Here is a 13784-nt window from a genome sequence, read left to right on the forward strand (position 1 = left end):
GTTCCACTTTCTGACATAGAGAAAAAGCAGACAAACAAACAAAACCAAAATCTCAATGCTGATGTTCCTCTGGTGAGACAGAGGAAGGATTCTGCATTTGTCTCAGAATTCAGCACTGAACTATAGAACAGGGGATTCACCTAATCCTCTGTTTTGGTATAGAAAGTCCCAATTCAGAGACTTTCTTTTACCCTTTCTGTGGATCAAATATTTGAGTTTTGGGCTGGAAAGAGGAGAGTGAGTTATCAATGGCAGGGAGGCATGGACAGGATCTGGAGTATTAAACTGTTCCTTATAGTTTTAAATTCTCTTAGTCAACTCCATTCACCTTATGTCCACAGCTGCTTGGTGTGTCCATTCACCCAGCATTCAACACATATGTGATGGAGGTGGGTTTGCTGCCTGCTTGCCCCTGCCAGTTTCTATGATTTGGTTTCCTTGGTTCTGTTAAGCCAGTTACCAGGTGTCCACTTGTTTTCAGCTTCCCAAATGTTGCCATGGTCTCCTCACTTGTATTTCCTTTTCTGAGGTCTTTGAAAATAAAGAAATAAAATAGATTTTCTATAGTTTTAGTAGGGCTTTGGAAAGAAGGAAATTATATACCTATGGCTGATCTATCATTTGACCTGAAAATGTGATGATAGCTCTTAGATGCATGTCACACACCAGGTAAACTCTAGAATGAGTTCTTAGGTGAAAATTATTGTAGGCATAATGGTCCAATATCAGCTGTTCAAGGTAACAAATAACTTTAATAAATGGCTTCTTTTCCTGCTCTTGAACTGCTTATCTATATCCTCTCTTTTATTCTTGACTTGGCTTTTCCCTTTTGAATACCTCACTAATCTTTAGTTTCCTCCAGATTAAACACCATGTTTGAAATGCTGTCCTGTAGACCCAACACTGGACCTGCAAGAATTTGGGCTGCATTCTCCTCTGAATAGGTAAAATGACTCCTATTTCAGTCTTTTCACAATGTCTCTTTTATAATGGAATTTGTTTACTGTCTAATGGTAAGTAAACTAATAAATATTTCTTTGATGTCTATGCACAGATTTGAGAAAGCAGGATTTGATTTTTGAATATTTTAAATTCTGATAATTTATCTGCCAACATACAGGTTTCCCACTTGGCTATTGTTAAAAAATTTCCTCTTGGTTTAAAAGATGATTATCAGAAGTAAAAGATTAAGGCGGGATGCAGTGGCTCACTCCTGTAATCCCAGCACTTTGGGAGGCAAGTGGATTACCTGAAGTCAGGAGTTCAAGACCAGCTTGGCCAATATGGCAAAACACCATCTCTACTAAAAATATAAAAATTAGCCAAGCATGGTGGCGGGCATCTGTAATCCCAGCTACTAGGGAGGCTGAGGCAGGAGAATTGCTTGAACCTGGGAGGTGGAGGTTGCAGTGAGCCCAGATCATGCCATTGCACTCCAGCCTGGGTGACAGAGCAAGACTCTACCTCAAAACAAACAAACAAAAACAAAAACAAAACAAAAAAAAAGAAAAAAAAGAAGTAAACAATTAATATAAAAAAGGATAGTCTAAACTTGAGGCTTTCTTTATGATTTAATGAGTAATAAGCAATATTTAAAGAGCCTTGGAGAAAATAAGTAAGGCCTTAGAAAAAAATCAAGGTCAACTGCTTAAAATATTTGATCTTGTAACACAAATGCTTTTAAATATCTTAATTCATAAGACTCTTAGAAAATGGGTTAGAGAATATAACAAAGCAAAACAAAGTTTCTGTAATGCCAGTTATAGTAAATAACACAATTAAGTTTAGTACAATAAACATTTCTTTAGCTCCTTCTTTGTGTAAGGCACTGCATTACATGCTGCAGCAGAAGAAAAAGGAAAAAAACAGTAAGAAGAATATAATCACCAGAAGTTTAGACATTGACAAGAAATTATTTTTAAAATTTCACATAAAATTATAAGCTTTGTCTAAAATGTTGGTTAAGAGTATGGTCATATAACTTACAAAACTGGAACACTTTTGAAGGAAAAGGGAGACAATATTAACTATACTAGGAGAATCCTAGCAAAACACAATGCAAACAGATGACATGAAGTTTCAAAGGTGGGGGTGTTTTTATCTATTCAGTGAGGTCAGGGAAGATGGGGAAGGTGGAATAAAAAATAGAGAGGACAGCATGTGCAAGAACATGGGTAAGATATGGCAGATACTTGGATGGCTTTAAGTATAAAAATATATAATGATATGCCTTGGAGAAAAAATCTTGAAAGTCAAGTATAGATTTTGAAGGGTCTGCATATAAAATCTTTGTTTTTAAGATTTTAAGAGGAATGATAATATTTGAACTCTAAGTTGAGAAGATTGTTTTGCCAGAAACGTGTAGAGAGGATGAAAAATAGAGATTGAATAAGACAAGAACACGGAGGAGGCAAGAAATAATGAACCTTAAATAGGGTAAGAATGCCAAGGAAAAATCATATGCAAATGATACCATGTAGAACTCGGAGTAGAATTCATAGATATGGCAAATGTTGAAAGGGGCATGTGCGTCAAAGGAAGGAGAAGGCCAAGAACTTGTGAAGTTTTAATGGATAGGTAAACAAGAGAATCTAGTACCATTAAATAGATTAGATAATTCAGGAGGAATTTTTAGGGGAGGGAAGGGATAGTTGTGAGTTTTAAATTTAGTAGATTGAATCTGGGAAGCTAAAAAAAATTCAAATCAATTTGTCTAGCAAGTGGGTGGAAATTGTGAATCTGAATTTCACAGCACATCATAGTCATAAAGCTAAAGCCATGGCTGTGAAAGAGGGTCCAGGAAAGAGTGTAGAAATAAAGGAAGTTAAGAACATGGTGGTGGTGGTGGTGGGGTCATGTAAACTCACAAGAATTAGTTTAACATGGTGAGGGAAAATCCTAAACTCGAATGTCTAGAAGTCAACATTTTATTGAAGACTATGAGCTAGGTACTTTATCAGCCTCTGGGGATGAAAGAGGTAGGAAAAAAATGAATACTCCTACCACCAAGGAGCTGCCTAGAACAAATATTAACGACAGAGTAATTATTAGTATTAAATACTATGAGAAAGTCCAGTAAGATAGGAAATATTCAATTTAGTGATGACTATATAATTTACCTTTCATGAAATAGCTCTAGTGAAGTGGTGAGGAGTGCAACAAAATTATAAAAAGGAAAGAATGAGGGTGTGGAAAAGAATAAAGGATTGTAAATTTTTCTTCCAAGAAATAGTGCAATTGAGAAGGAGAGAAGGAAAGAAAAGAAGGGAAAGGGAGGGAAGAAAGGGAGGAGAGGAAGGAAGAAGAGCAGTAGGAGGGGAGAGAAGAAGAGCAGTAGGAGGGGAGAGCCAGTGGCACACTGGGGTAACTAATTTGAGAGGGTGACTGAATGCATGAAATTGGGTTGAAGCTATGCCCATTCAAATACTTTCTTAAAAAAATTAAAATATGCAAACATTACAATCCACCTCAATAAGTAATACTTATTCCTATAGTGAGCTAGGTGTATTACTAGATTATCTATATCCTTATTTGTATTCTTCTTTTCCTCTACAAGTCGTTATTCTAATTTAGTCCTTGATTGTGGCAAAATCATGTAATATATTGCATATAATATTGTATTTTGATATTAAATAAATCCATATACATAAGAAAAATAAATTATCTACTGAGACAATTGGATGTTTCCAGCCTCTCTCTCTCTGACAATAAAAACAAAAGAGATTGATTCTTGGATTAAGATATTTATGGTTTAATATTCTTAAAAGTTTTACAAAAATCAAGGTTATCTTTTTTTTAAAAAGCCTTCTACAAATAAAAGTAAACTATATTGTTGGTTGGCTCACCCTTGTACGTTCTTTGACATGTTCTAAAAGCCAACAACTCTTATCTGCAGTCTTCCTTTAAACTCTTGATAGATCTCCAAATTCCCCAGGAATCATTCTAGATTCAGAGTTCAACTTAACACAAAGGTACTCTATCCCTCTAGTCTACTTTTTATGACTTCAGGAAAATAAATCTCTGTAATCATCTTAGTTACTCTGCCTCAAAGCTCCTCTTTCATGTGTGGATTATAATTTGTAAGATTAATTCCTTGGTGGACAGGTGTACCTTGATTTTTGCATAAGAGAACAACCTGTTTGCTTTATTCCCAATATGACTTCCTAAAATTCAGATGACCTTTGATACACATTATATCTAATCTTCAGAAAGTTCTTGGTTTAGTACTAGATTACATGCAACTATTTGATATTCTCAGAAAGTGATTTCACAGTTTATCCTATGTACAAGGTAATTTATTAATATGCTAGTTATGAAAATATTAGTCCTTCCTCTTGCTTTCTTTCTGTGAGTGGGTTATTCAGTTCATGGCCATCCTTTACTATAATTCTATTTTTTTCTTTTTAAATTTTTTAAATGGAGATGGAGTCTTGCTGTGTTGCCCAGGCTGCAGAGTGCAATGGCGTGATTTCAGCTTGCTGCAACCTCCACCTCCCTGGTTCAGGTGATTCTCCCACCTCAGCTTACTGAGTAGGTGAGATTACAGGCACCTGCCATCATGCCCAGCTAATATTTGTATTTTTTGGTGGAGACGGGGTTTCACTATGTTGGCCAGGCTGGTCTTGAACTCATGACCTCAGGTGATCTGCCTGCCTTGGCCTCCCACAGTGCTGAGATTATAGGCATGAGCCACCATGCGGGGGGGTGGGGGGGATTTCTTATATGGGATTTTGCCAAAGAGTTAATAGAAAAATTAATTCTGTGATTAAATTTGCCTAGACAACTATGATGTGTAACTTTAAAAAATAAATTATATTCATCTATTCAAAACGTAGTCTTTTATTTTTGTCAAGTCTTTGTAGAAACCTTAAATATCCTATGTTTACAGGCATTTGCCTGAAATATATTTGATGCAATGAAGTTTTCTTCTCCTTTATTTGATCACAGTTATAAGCATACAGTAACTAAACAGTTTCTCCAGTTGATGTGGCCAGTTTCATATACTTGCTAATTCAGGGAAATGCACTGAGGATTTTCCCCTAAATTAGTTTTCATTTTCTGTTTCATATGGATTAGAAAGACATAGATAGTAAAGGGTCTGCTTATAAAGCATATCTTACATATTGGTCATAAATGTATGTAAATCATTCATTGAGTAAAACCACAATGTCTATGAACCATTTTTCTGTTCTCTTATTTATTGACAGTTTCTTTTAATTACAACACAATGAATTGATGGTAAATACAGAAGATGCAATAGTATAAAAAGCCATTTAACCCTTCCCTTGGTTAAGACACTTACAGCAGACAAAAACTGCCCCACCCCTAATCCCCTCCTTGAATGGAAACAAAATAAATATAAATTAATAAATACAAAAAAAATCACTGCACAGCCCTTAACTCTTTGATTGCCATGGCAAGAACCATGCTGATGATTCTAGCTTGTGACATTTGTGTGGTTAAAGGTTGCCGCAGCAGTCAAAGGGTTATAGCATTGTAAACATAAGTACTTTGTGGAAAAGTTCAGTCATGTTAATGGTCTATAGCAATGAGATTAATAGCATGACCCCTTGACCTTTAATGACGCAACATTATAAGGAGTTAAAAGAGATAGTAGCTTGGTGAGCTGTTACATAGACTAGTCAACCACTTTATTTAACAATGTGCTATGAGGCCTTGATTTACTAATAAAAGACAACTTGTGAATAATAAACACTGTTCAATGCACTGATCAATAAAATCAATGAAAAAATTAATTTAAGCACCACAAAATTTTGCCTGATTTTATCTGACAGTCATAATACACTTTAGCACCATTTATTTAGCCTTATATTTGCACACAAACAAGCTTTGTGTTTGTCAGTAGAAGCTATCTGAAAAAAATTATGCCAGATTTAAGATGGTGTAAATGTATAGAATCCTGTGTGGGAAAAACATCACTACAACTTGCACACCTTAAAACTCATTTAGCAAATAAATGTATTATTTATTTCTTTCCTTGCACACAGAACACTACATATTATCAAGAACTTAATGAAATAGTGTTGAGTGTAATGAGAACAACGCAGAAACTTAAATCTAGATTTTAATACTCTCTCCATAACTGAAAATATCATGGGGAATTAAAAGAAAGGTGAAGTATTGTCAGACAACCACAAGATAATGGCCTACATACTTAATTTCCTGGCATTTCTCTCTGCTTCACAGTTTAATGTTATTTAAATAAAGTCTGTATTAATTTTAATTTTTTTACTTTCCCATAACCACAATATAGAAAGAAAAAATTAGTTTTGTAAGAAGCTATAAAATGTATATTGTTTACCCAAGAGACAACTTCCCTTTGCAATTACTTGCATCTCATTCTGACTCTGAATGATAAATGTCTGTGCAATTTTTTTAATATGTGGTATTTATTTGACAAACTAAGTTTATGGGAGCTTTTTCTCTTCATCTATCTAGTAAATATATATGTGTGTGTGTGTGTATATATATATATCATATATACTATATATTCCCAAATCTATATTACCAGATAGCTTATATGGATGTCATAAATCTGCATTATCATACTGATCCACCACTGGAATCAAGATAATGTTAATATAGGTATACACGTTTTAAAACATCTTAAAGATAGGTTACTATACTGATGAAGCAGGCAAGTTTCTCTAGGTCAATAATTGATTCTTTTAAAAAAGCATCAACCAACTATGAACTAATTAGATTTTATGTTTTTGTTTAAAAAGTTTAGTTTATTAAAAGTTATATTAGCGCAAAATTGAACTAGTAAACTCCATTTATTCCCTCCTATAATATAAAAACAAGATCTATTTGTTTAAAATTAGATACCTAAAAAAAATCTTTCAAAACTTTTAAGCCTGAAGCAAATTTTTATGGTCGAGTCTCTAAAACCCCTGAAAATAGAGGTCTGCAATAGAAATGCTGATACAGTCAAAACCAAGACAGCAAAAAGCTGCCTCTGTAACACCCCTAATTCTTTTATTCTATCTCTCTAATATATATGTAATTTACACATACAGAGAAATAGACCAAAGGATGAAGGTTTTAGGCATTTATGTACCCATGATGTACCTTAAAGAGAACACTATACTGTGACTACTTCCTGTATAATTATTTAAGATATATTCTCCAAAAGCAAATTTCCTTAGTTATCTTATCAACAGACAATATCCTTCATACTCAGCATTTCCCCCTTTTCTCAGGGGAATAGCTCTATAAAAAGTTAGAAGCCAATGAGAGAGGTTGGGATGTATGTGAACTTTACTGGGACTGTCTTTGCATGGAAGTTTTGAAGGAAAATACTGAGGAACAAAGATATTTCCTGGGTACCATCTCTAATGTACAATGCTGCTCAATACTGATTTTCACAAAGGGAATGGAAAACCAAATCTGTGTTTAAAAAAAAAAAAAAGACAATGTAGAAATAGAAAGAAATGCAAATATAGACAGAGACTGCATAAGACAACTCAGTAAGATGTATCTTTCCCAACCATCTGTATTTTTGGGTGACAAACAGAAGGCAAACAAATAATGATCTTAGAATTGGAGGAGCAGAAAAACCAGGCACACACACCCTTGCTTGGAAATTGTTTGTTTGGAAGTAATTAAGATAGTGAAAATTTGTACTTATGAACATATAAAGGAATAATTGATTTCACATCAGCTATAAAAGAAGTAAATGCCAAAAAGACCTAAAAACCTAATTTTACTCAGGCAATGGTATACACTAAAGAGCTGTGAGAAGACAGCCAATAATGTGGCCTCTGTGATGGAATTTCAGTAATAGCAAAAATTATAACATTGATTTAAGGATAACTCTCATATTACTACCAAAATCATTCATTCAAGCAAAGTATATTTTATCTTAACAATTGGATTGTTAATATATAGAGGAAACAGGTTCAAACTGGCATTATGTAACAGCAAATGAAACATGCATCCTAGTGACTTTTCAAATAGACAGCTCATACCAGGCTTTATTCATTCATATCTTGGCCAGACAGGCCAATGCAGCGACATACATTCATATAAAAGGTGGCAAATACAAGCAGCACCATATCCTATCCTAGGAAAATGCATCCTACCATGCAGTCACATCTCGCCAAAGCTTCATCATATATAAAGCATGTATAAAAAGGCCTGTGGCAAAAAGTATTCTGCCTGGGATCCAGTTTACCCACAGACCAAATACAACAGAAATGTCTGTATTGTGACTGATATTTTTTTTTTCATGGATAAAAACAAGTGGAAAAAATTCCCAAGAAACATCTCTATAAGCCAAGAAGTTTATCATTTTATTCTTGTTCACCATTCTTTTCTTCCAGTTTTTCTCTGTGAAATAAAGGTTAATAACATCTTGCTCTGAAGCTAAGTGACCTAACGCAAGTATATTTTCATATTTATATTTAATTGATTTTTATCCCTTGTTAAGGGCATATAAATTCAGCTCTACAGCAGAGCACATGGCAACGTTATATGAATCTGTACGACATTCTAGTTTATGATGTCTTTTCCTATACTGTTCAATGTGCCATGTAATGTGAGGATACGCTGAGTGCAGATTTGAATATTATCCCCAGTCCAATGATGTATAAAATAAATTCTAAGACACACTCATCTTTAAGTTGAAAAGGCATAGAATCCTCAGAAATCTCTATAAATAAATGTCTTTCATACATAACTTTTAATACTTACTCTGCACTGACCATGAGTTCTGGGTTATGCTCTTATTTTCCTTAGAAAGCATTAGTTATGAATGCCTGTGAAGTCTCTGTTATAGCACTAAGCTTCTGTGATCTTATATCCTTACTTAGTATAAACAATTAACATTGTTCTAATAAATGATGCATGTCACGTCCAGTTGTAAGCTCATAATTGTGTTTAAAAATTGAAGACTGCTACGTACTTCTGTATTCTACTCAAAAATTGACAGGAATTTTACAATATCATGTGTTTTTCCCTTAATTTCTGTGAGTATGTCTAATCACTGTTCATTCTTAGGCTTTCTATACTATTGGTTTAACTTTCAAAGTAGACATGTATAAAATATTGAAACATATATTTGTAATTGGATGTTATTAATCTTACCTGAAACATTTCAGAATTGTGTCAAAATCACACCAATGGAAAAAATGGAAAACAATTTCAGAAGTACATGAAAGACAAAGGTCACAATTAGATGAGATTAGAACACTAAGGCAACTTCTTTGCTACTATGCCAAGTGTTTTAGGTTACATGATTATTGAGGTAAATTTCTATATCAGGGAAATGGCTTGTCTCAGGGGATTCTAACATTATATATCTTTCCAACTGAGGTTACTGAACACCTACCTCTTACATTTTTAGCCTGTAAGGCAATGCATGAGTATCAGATGTCTTTAAGCATGGTAACATCTAATAACCACTGGCTAAATATTACATTGATATATCACATAATCATCACTAGTGTGAAGAGCTTGAAGTGGCATTTCTTTCTCCACTATTTTATGATTGCTAAAGTAAAATTTCCAGTTGTATTATCAAGGAGTGCTATAGTTTGTCTTTATATCTAACAAAAGACTCATTTTTCCTCCTCCTCCATTTCCATTATATTTATTAAATATAATAATTAGCTTTCATATTTATGGTGTGGTGCTATTCCTGGTTGCTGCTTTCTTTAATACATAAAATTCTAATTTTTAAGACATAACTGTTAAAAATTTTCTGATATAGTTATGATTCCCTCCTAGGCAACGTGGAACCTGTGACTTAGCTACATATGCTCTGGCACCTATTTCCCATGGTCACAATATATCAACATCATGAAAGTACATGAAATCCAGCTGAATGATTAGATCCTCTTATACGATTGACTTGACACATTTTGTGATATTACATATTGGCTGAGATTGCTGTAATAGGTCATCTGAAATGTACATTTTTGGTTTATATAGCATATTCTATTTGACATCTGTGATACTTTGGAATATGCCCTTGAAAGCATCAGAAATGAAATAAGCTCTTTACTGTGTTTGCTTAAAAAGACCTTACCACCATCCAGAAGATTGTTTCAGTATATGCTACAATCTCACAGACTCGATACTATCAGTAAACCCCTTTATTAGTTTCTGGAAATGATTCCAAAAACTTAAAAATATATATATATTTTCATGACTCAGTTTAACTCAGTCTGTTTGCTTATAGCATACATTCCTCTTCAGATAGCACTTTGAGTTTAGTTAATGTGGACACACTATTTATTCCACTGTAAGATCCACAAAGTGTGGGTGTGTATGTGTACCACACTAGAGATATTAGCATAATATGTAGAACTTGCAAATGAGACTACCCCTACAATCCAGTTTATACACCATCATCTATGTACTGGAACTAGCAGTGAAGTTTGGACAATGTTCTTATCCACCACATTGTGTTTTTTAATGACCCACAGAGAGGGAATGAAAATAGGTACATAGTATATGAAATGGCCAAATTATGTGTTAATAAAAAATGATTATGGGTAATTATTAAATGTAACACTTGCTTTTTTCAGTAAACCAGTCTGTATCCTTTATTACTTAGTAATTATTTTTGGTAATCATTACTTAGTAATTTATCACATCGATTCAGAAAAGCCTTGCCCTCTGATTTATAACAGAAGTTGTCTTTGCTAGTATCACATAATGTCTAATTTAGCTCTATAACCTTTGTAATCAGAAAGAGCATCTGTATTCACCTGCTCTGACTGCCATGTCAACAGATACTGTTCGGAAGTGAGTCAGTAAATTCACAACCTTATCTACAATTCTGATGCGGAATTACTGCTTTACAGGAAATTCAAACTGATCAGCTATTTTAATACTTCATTGCATTTGTTTAATAATACACAGAACAATAATATTTTACTAAAATTCTTAACTATATGGTCATTTTATGTGAAGAACATTGCCTTGTTTACATTTGTGTTTATATTAGATAAAGTAGTGATAAATGAAGCAGAACAATTAGTTTTGCAGGCATGAATGTGTTTTCATTTCAATTTGGGAAATGGTATGTCTGAGCTTTTCATGTTTTTAGTGATATTTGATGCCTTGCATATCTCTACTAATACTGAACTGACACCTTATATTATTGACCCATGGAAATTTATTCCACATTGGTTTTGAATCACTATTCTTATGTGTTAGATCAATTACTTTCCCTATCACTGTTCCATTTGGATTGAGACTTTTTTCCCAAACCCCAAGTAGAAGAGGAGTCAGGAACCATACCCACAAAGTAGCTGGTGTACAATAAACAAATGGTATCCCAGTGTTTGTGATTACATTGTCCTTATTTTCTTATCTCTTGTAATAGTACAGCCTGATAACTCAAATGTTCTAGTCAAAAGAGTAGCCTTATATGCCTTTGCTTATCACATAAATCTTGTGTCTTATTAAAGTAAATATGACCCAACCCTTATTCATGACATTTGCCAGAATTCAAGAATAATGATAGACTCCTTCCTTCTTAATGCTATGATTATTTTCTAGCCCTTTATACTTATAGTCTTATGATGAATCAGGATATTGTGATGAATGAGTAAAGAGGCAACAGATTGCTTATTCAGTTTCTTTCTCATTTTAGAGGAAAAAAATCAATTTTCAATGCAGGGTGATGGAGTTCCTCAATGATTTGCACATGTCCCAAAATGACACAGTTCCTCATTTCTATCTTTAGCAAAATATAGTTTCCAGTTATTCTTTTCTTGATATCAAGGCCCTAAAAGGATTAAACCCTCCTACAAGCAAACACTGTATAAACGAGCTTATGTATATAGTCCTCCATGCTTAGCAGCAGTGACTAACTCTTTATAATATCAGCATCATCTAGAATGGAAGCACTGAAGTAAAGCTACAGGGCTGACTCTGGTTCTCATTTCTTGCTTTCTTGGCCCTTGCGTACATAATCTCCAATATCCTCTTAAAATATCTGCATTGTATGATATTTTACTGTAAAGCCATTCTTCTTTTCTTACTGTTCTTTTTTCTTAGCCTCACAGTATATATGCTCAGGTTGTAAGAAATAACAATCTGCAAGGCTTTGCAGCATGCCACCTACAATTATAAAATATTTTCCCCAACCAAATCATAAACATGTAGTTTAACCAAAAGGCATTCTAATTTTCATGCTATGTTGAGTATAAATATAAATTCAAGGCAGCCAAACTATCCATTTCGAAATAAGAATGTATACCTACACTCATTAAAAATCATCTGGAAATGTGTATTATTAGCAAATGAGTAAGAAATTTTTACTAGTATAAAATTCCTGCTTTATATAAAAGCCACACTGGCCATTCAAGTATTTGAGGTTTTTTTTTTTCCCTATAGTTTTTTGTAATTTGTACTAAAATGATGAATTTAGACTTGAAATTATATTATAATGAAATTAAAATTCACTTCTACCTATAGGGCATTTTCAGAGTGTGCATGTAAAGAGCAAAGTGTCCATCTGCAGATCTGCCATCACCACTCTCTCCACTCTAAGGAAACAGCTCATGCTCACTAGATTTTAGAGAACAACTAATCCAATGGAGAAGCAACACCACATTTCCTTCAGTTTGTGCCAGTTTGCAAGTTAAAGGTCAAAGGGCAAAGACATAGAACAGGACTCTTCAAGGAAAATTTTCACAGAAGACAATGTTTAAGTTGTTGTTAATGACAGTCAATAGATCAATAATCAAGTTCAAGGCAAGCTGTTCATTGTTTCAAAAGCTAATCCCCTCAAAGCTGGCTTTCACACAAAGCCAATGTCTGACTCATGGGGTGCATTCATTCTGACCATCTCTAATAAGTTCACAGCCCAGTGGCTGTAAAGCCTTTCACTGCAAGAAGCAGCTCCTAAAAATCAATAAAGAGGTCTGTCAGTTGCTGACTTTTCTCTAGGAAAAAAATATTGATACAAACCTGCTCTGCAGGTCACATGAAAATGACAATACTGCTGTTAGGACAAATTACACTCAACAATGAAATGCTTTGGTGGTCTCTTGGCTCTGTCAGTGATCAAATGGACGGCTAAATGCCAGAAGCCACACTAACCCTTTGAGAACTATGGTGGACATGCAATAGGTAATGCACTGGAGCATATTCATGCAACTTCAGAGTCATCGTTTTAATTCATTTTTAAAATGGCAATGCTAACTGCATATACCAAGGCAAATTGAATTTTCATGCAATGGATTTTAAAACAGAAATTCAGTATGCCTGAAACAAAAAAAGAGAAGACTTAGGCTGTTATCAGTTTTTCAAATAAAATTTCAGTCTTATGAGATTCTTGATAAAATACCTTTTTTATTTGCCAGAAAAATTTTGGCAAGTAACATCATTTCTGTTTGTTATAAACACATTTATGTAGTCTTGTAAATCATTTAAAAATTACATGACATTATAGGACATAATGTTTTAAAAACCTGATCTTCTTGAACCTGTGACTGTTCTTACCATTGCCCAGTTCTGTAACTTATCAGATCACAAGACCAACAATCCTAAGACTCTGAAAGCTGGTGTGATAGTTCTCAAAGGGTTACACAGGTATATTACTAGTGTCACAAATCCTTGTAAAATAACTGTCACTGTAATCCACTTCAGAGATATACTGCTTCTTGCTCTGCTTTGTAATGAATATTCCTGACAGACTCATGGAAGGCCTGGGGCAATGGCCTAATACAACTTGGGAAGATTATCACAATGATGGAAGAGTAAGGTGGAAAGAAGGGGTTTAGAAATACTTCAAAAACAATTAA

This window comes from Chlorocebus sabaeus, chromosome 8, assembly GCF_047675955.1.
Source record: "Chlorocebus sabaeus isolate Y175 chromosome 8, mChlSab1.0.hap1, whole genome shotgun sequence".
NCBI classification, from domain to species: domain Eukaryota; kingdom Metazoa; phylum Chordata; class Mammalia; order Primates; family Cercopithecidae; genus Chlorocebus; species Chlorocebus sabaeus.